General features: G+C 27.1%; 3 non-coding genes across 3 annotated transcripts; 2 read left to right on the top strand and 1 right to left on the bottom strand.

Moving 5' to 3' along the window:
• The first annotated feature begins 464 nt into the window (after positions 1-464).
• Positions 465-536, top strand: Trnam-cau (transfer RNA methionine (anticodon CAU)). The gene has a single exon. It is a non-coding gene; the product is annotated as a tRNA-Met (tRNA).
• A 7-nt stretch (positions 537-543) lies between these two features.
• On the top strand, positions 544-615 carry Trnah-gug (transfer RNA histidin (anticodon GUG)). Its single transcript has one exon. It is a non-coding gene; the product is annotated as a tRNA-His (tRNA).
• Positions 616-3,135: 2,520 nt separating this feature from the next.
• Positions 3,136-3,217, bottom strand: Trnaf-aaa (transfer RNA phenylalanine (anticodon AAA)). The gene has a single exon. It is a non-coding gene; the product is annotated as a tRNA-Phe (tRNA).
• Positions 3,218-6,942: the final 3,725 nt, after the last annotated feature.

Consider the following 6,942-nt stretch of genomic DNA (forward strand, 5'->3'; position numbering starts at 1 on the left):
AAAGTACTAAATAATGAATAAAACTACTTAAAGTTTTACATCAAAATAACATATTATTGTAATTTAAAAAGAAATGAAAAATATACCTTTGTTACAAACTTTTCTTTATACGTTTTAGAATACAGAAAAAGATTCTAGTTAAGTACTAATCACATGTTAATTTACAAAATAAAACTTTTCAATAAAACTTTACTTGAAACTGTAGTAATTATAAACGGCTAAACAGTGTAAAATATTTTGCAAAAAATTATAACTTTACTGAACAACATTAACATAAAGTATGTAAACATTTGTTACAGTTACAAAAGTTAAAAACACAACTTTTTATATAAGTTTGCAATTGGTTTTTAATATCATAATTTGTTACGTTTGATAATAATATTGCTCAGCTCTACAATATATGCCCACATTTTAAACGCGTATCACGTTTGAGTATAAATACGCAATTAGTGAGAATTACAAACAGCAGAGTGGCGCAGCGGAAGCGTGCTGGGCCCATAACCCAGAGGTCGATGGATCGAAACCATCCTCTGCTACTTTCTCGCTGTAATCGTATAGTGGTTAGTACTTCACGTTGTGGCCGTGACAACCCAGGTTCGAATCCTGGTTACAGCACCTTTTTATTTATTTTAATTTTGTGTATGTTTTATAAAGTTCTTTTATAAGCTATTACGTTTGTTTATTTTCAATAAATATAAAATAATAATGTATATTACTGTAGTACTAAAACAATATTTATATTTTTCAATTACATATTGTTTATTGAATGATATAAAAAAAGCTATTACATTTTACAGTTGTGAGCTATTACACATTATTTTTTTATCATTTAAATATTAAAGTCTTTACAAATAAAACAATCAGTTAAACAAAGTAAAAAATGAAAGTAAATAAAACTGAACGAAAATCTATTGAATTTGGTGTTTAATGATGTACTTTGAATCTTGTTTAGTAACATAAGAACAAAAAAATATATATAACTTTAAATTATTTTTTAAAAGAGATAAAGAACACTAATAGCAAACGTGTGGATATTTGAATTATAAGTTACCACCTCTTTAAATAAATTAAAATGTAATACGCTGAAAAATTTTTACGAAATTTAGTTTTAAGTATTTTGTGCTAGAAAGGTTATTTTTATTTTTTTCAATAGTTTAACTTGAAAAACAAAAACATCTTACTTTCGAATGGTTAAATAAACTATGGTGATTTTTTTTAGAACTTTAAAGAATTTATTTTTACAATAACTTAACTTAACTTTTATCAATGAAAATATAAAGATAAGTGTTGTAAAACTTATGCTTTTAATAGAAAAAACAATAATAATTTTAACAATAATGATATTAACATCAACAAATTTCTTTACATTTAAAAAAAAAAATCTTAGTTTTTAAGTACTTGTCTAAGTCTTAACTGTAATAATAGAAAGAAATCAACATTTGTAAACATAAAAGAGAAGAATTTCTTTATTGATTTCCTCAAAAAAAAAATTATTTAACATAAGTTTGCTTGAAACAGTTATCTAAGCTTACTTTTTAAATATTTTATTTTCTGTTAAAAACAATCATAACTATTTTTTTTTACTTTTACATTCAAAAAATAAAACAGTAATAAAATATAAAGCAGAAAAAAAAGTTTTAAAGTATTCTGAACTTAATTCAAAATAGTAATCTTAAACAATAATCTTAAAAATAACTAGATAAAAAATTTTAAAATCTAGATTAAACTAATGTTAGTGTAACCAAACAAATCAACTTTCGAACAAAAAAATACAAAAATAAATAAAATAATAATAATAAGTAGGATATTAAATGGCAAGTCGAGTATACTTAAATTATCAAACAGTTTACAATACTTTTAAAATTGGCTCAAAGGTGTTTAAAGTTCTTAAAATATAAGCAAAGAACAAAACATATAAAAGATATATTCAAGTTTGCAAACCACAGTACTTAATTTAGCTATTTAAAATAAAACAAAGCTTTGCAAAATTTAATGTGTATACCTCGGGTCGTTATAACTGTTCTATTAAAAAGCAGTTATTAAAATCTAAGGTTTAGAATTTTTCGGATCCAAAATACAAGTATGAAATACAAGATTTAAAAGGTTTTTTTATATGAATAACAAAGCAATATCCATGGGTAAGACCAAGCACTAAAAGTTTTTTTCTTGCTCCCGAACACCTTATTAGTTAAAAACACAAAACATTAAGTTTTGTTTAGTATTATTTAAATAAACTAAAAAGCTGTTTTTGTTATTTCGTGGCCAACCTTTAAAAAATCGGTGGTTCTCAAGCAACTGTTCGTTCTTAAAATAGATAAACAAAAACATAATAAACTTGTCATCAATAGTCTCTATTAGCTGCTTTATTTGCATTTCCGTTATTACTGGCTTGAAACGTTTATGATTACAATTAAATTAATTGCAACGCTCTTAATACAGTAGTGTTACCTTAAGCAAGACAAGGGCAATTAAATTTTATACAAAATTTTATTTATCATTTAAACTGCAAAATATAAAACTAAATGTCAGATATGTTTTGTTAAAAAATCATATTTTGAATCATTAGTTCAATTTTAATTTTATTTTTATTAACAATTGATAGTTTTAGGCAGTTAGTTAAAATCAAAACAACAACTAAGTTAGTATTGAGATTGAAAGTTTAGTTAAAACTATGCAAGTAGAATATGACGTAGTTATTCTTCTTTTTTTATTATTTGAATTGCTTTTATCTTTATGAATCGATAGTTATGTTTTGTTTATTAAAAATTCGGCTTACAGTCTTAGTACTTGAATTAAAGAAAAACCTCCTTATTTATCAAAGAAAATTAAAAAGCCATCTCGCACCCCCTAGAATACTGCCTTGCACCACAAAGTGAAGCGAGCACCCCTGGTTGGGAAAACCTGTGTTAGATTAAATTAAATCAGTTAGAACAAATTTAAAAAAGTTTTAAGAAAAACTTATAAAGGTCATATAACTTTTTGAATACACTTTGCTTCTGATAATTTAAATTAGCAACTTATTAAAATTTATAAAATAACAGCAACTCAATATTGTTAGCTACCTTGCTATAAACAGTATTGTTGACTTCTTTAATCTTATCTAAAGTTAAGCTATTAAAATACTATCATAAAGAGCGTCGTCGGCAGGATTCGAACCTGCGCGGGCAGAGCCCAATTGATTTTTAGTCAATCGCCTTAACCACTCGGCCACAACGACTTGCAATGAGGGCATATACTAACGTTTAAATTTCGTGAGTATTTCGAAAACACTCAAGGCTATATAGCGCTCGCACAAATGAAATTAGAGCCGAAATATTATTTGAAGTTTGTATTCTTTAAATTTAGCATAAATTTAATTTTATAGCAAGCGTCGACGGTAGTACGGGCAGCATCAGTGCTTTCTCGTTCCGGGTCGACGCATTTTTAACGATTTTTAGTCATAGCAACTAATTTGTAGATGCAAAAAGGCTTATTTTGATACTACAGACTATATAATCGTGAATTAAGAACTTTATTACGTTTATCAAGTTTTGTTGCTCTGCTGGTTAAATTAAACTTCGTCAAACCCACAACATTTAGTAAAAGTAGTTTAACTCAATTTATTTTGTATTATAAAATAATTGTTGTAGTAGTTACTGTTGTACTGTTTGATTATCATAAGATTAATGCCCTAACCTATACAAAACTTTCTTTAAATTTAGACTCATAACAAAATGTATATTTTGTTGTTTTTTAAATGACCGCCAGGAAGCGTTATGCCACTTTTTATCAAATCACATAGTAAAACATTAACACTTTTTGTTATTGTACTCAGTTAGCCATATGGCCGTGCGGAAGTCACATCAACTTTAAGACTTAAATATACTAATTGAATTTATGAACTTTTTTTATGATTTTAATTTTATAAGATCTCGGTGTTTATTTGAATTATTGTTTTGTGTTCAGTTTAGCCATCGTTGTGCTTAAAGCACAACATACATAAAGACTCAGTATTATTAGTAAGATCTACTTTTGTATTCAAGATTGTGACATTCACTCACTTTAAGAATATTGATAAGAATATTTTTATTTGTAGAATTTTGTGTTAACTTGTAGTGTTTATTTTCGAAGTTTTATTCTACTGATATATTAGCTGCTTTGTAGCTTTTTCAATAAACTATTTTAAATAAATAAATTATATATAGTGAGTCTGTTACATATTTCTTAGTTACTAAGTCAAACCTAATGAGTCAGGTAAATTCATTAAAAGCCTTTAGAGTTAAACATTCAAAGCTTTCAGAACAAAAATAGGGACTTCCCCTAATTAAAGGTAGTTCCTACTCCAGGCCTAGGACTACAGGCTAAAATCGCCCATAAAAATAACTCATTAGAACAAGCTAATTTTGTCAGTCTAACTTAATTATAAAACTAGATTTATTGTATGAAGCCAAAACTTGGTATAAAAATTATTCAGGTAAAGTTTTTAACAGTAAATTCACACCATGGTCTAATGCAGTGTGTTCTCACACTCATTTTCACAATCGCCCTCTTATGTGTTTAATTTGTTATTTAAAGTTTCGATTGTTAGCTAATTGTGATTTGGCAAAATACTTTTGAAAACCCCGGTCTGGTAGCTATCATTTCTTGAAAAAAAATTTAAAACTTTTGGTACTTTTAAAAATCAAAAGTTATATAAGTACCTAAAGAAGGGTTCACAGAGATCATAAAGCTTCTAACAGCTGTAGCGAACCTGTAGATAATTTAGTGAAGTTATCAGCCGAAACTAGAAATTTTATTTTGCTAGGCTAGATGATTTTAGTTACGCTAGGCACGACTATATTTTTCATGTTGTTTGTATTAAGCTTAAGAACTAAGAAAAATTTTTGGTATTTTTATATTTTACTTGAAGAAAATATAGATGACTAATAGATAAAGTAATGACTATTAGATACATATTATCATCGCTATGGACACTATATTTTCTATATATTCATTTCGCAAGACTTTAGTGTTCAACTTCCGTTGAAAAAATTGTTAAACTTTTACAATAAACGGCCGTTTTTGATTTGATATTTGAAGCTTAAGCATACTTTTTGTTGCATCTTTTTACTTTTAAATCTTATATTGCAAGCTTAAAAGCTGGTGTGAACTTTCGGCATTTTTTTCCGCTAAAAGACGCTCTAGAGGCCACAATGTAGCTTTGTTTAAAAAAAACACAACTTGAACTTTCAAGTAATTCTACAATTATTCTCTTAATTTTTTAAGGATTTAAACATAGTATACGATTAATTACAAACTTTAAAATTCAGAATTGTTATGCCATAACTTAAAAAAAAGCAGAAAACATTAAATACAAAAATTGTTTTAGCTTGACAGTAGCTTGAGAATAAAACTATATGAAAATACAACTAAAATGGTTTGTTTTGGTTAATTGATTAATTTTTTTTATTTACTTACTAGAAAATGCAACTAGTGGGAAAATTAAAAAAATTGTAGAAATTATAGAGACTTTTTTTTATAAGCCAAACTGTTAGCTCAATGTAAAGAAAAATATTATTTTAATTATAAACGTTTTGAAAGTAGTATTGTATGAAACTAACTTAAACTAGCTACGTATAAAGTTTTATTTTCTCAAATTTTACTATCCACTGTTATTTACATTTTAAATGGATTCGGCATTCGACACAAACAATTTAAATATGGTTTGCAAAATACAATTGTATTGTTATTATTTTTTGGTGTATATTTAACTAAACCTTGTCATGCATAAATATTTAAAGTTTATGTATTTTCAAAAACTTTTTGATAAGGTGAACTTCTGTGTGCTTGATATCTGTGTTTCTTCTGACATATGAAAATGAATACTTATGTAAAAACTTTTTTTCTCCTTTTTTATTTTATTTATGCAAATTACACCTGCTTACAGTAGTAAGCATAAAAAAGCTACTACTCCTTTTGAAAGTTTTAATGAACAACATAAATATTTCAAGACATAACTTTTATCAGCGAAACCCTGACAATTCCGCAATTTAAATGTCATTAAACTAACTTACATAAGCTCCTAGTAGTGAAATTATGTTTATTTCAAAGTTGTGCGGAAAAAAAAGCATCGTAAAAGGCGATTATGCGTTAAAAGTGTTTAGTGAAGAGGTCGAAAATTCAAGTACGCAACGTATTATTAAGTTATGTAAGCGAAAATTGGAAATTTCAATTTAAGTTTGCATCTTATAGTTCAAGTGTATGTAAACGACACTACTTTTAAAGTAACACTTTTTATCGCGAAGTTTTGTAGTTGGTTATTAAATGTTACTTGCTTTTATATTTAAATCCATTTTTTCGAGACAATTTGTTCAAATTAAGCTGTTTTAACTTTGCAAAACGTTTGGACACCTACAAACTATGAATAGTTTGCTGATGACAAAAGCTGAAACTAATAAAACCTTTGAGGATGGTTTGGTCAAAACGCAAACCCAAAAGTGTTTAATAAAAGCAAAACGGGCTCGTCCGGGATTTCAGTCCCAACGCAAGTATCATACCCAAGGGCCTAGACCAGGGTTTTCCAAAAAAAATTTTCAAAAGGCCCTCTTTAAATAAATTAAAAATCTATGACCCCGTTTGACAAGATTTCTTAGAAAATACCTTTAAACAAACCTAAAACCTTATTTTTACTATCCATGACCCCCCTCCCCGCTTTGGCACCTTTGCTGCTTATTGTCTCCTAAATTTATAACCTGGTCCTCAAGGGAAACCCTGGCCCAGGTCAAAGTGCCACCTATAAAAATTTAATACAGATATAAATACCGTTTATTAATTTTTACACCATAAGTTGCACATTTTATGCTTGCATTCAAAACACCGCAATTTTGTTGTTCTAACAAGTAAATTATATATGTTTCATATAAAAAATTGAGACAACAATTCATTTTGCAGTTTTTTTTTGTGAACTAAAAAATGTTCAATCTA

This window comes from Thalia democratica, chromosome 6, assembly GCF_965202585.1.
Source record: "Thalia democratica chromosome 6, ktThaDemo2.hap1.1, whole genome shotgun sequence".
NCBI classification, from domain to species: Eukaryota; Metazoa; Chordata; class Thaliacea; order Salpida; family Salpidae; genus Thalia; species Thalia democratica.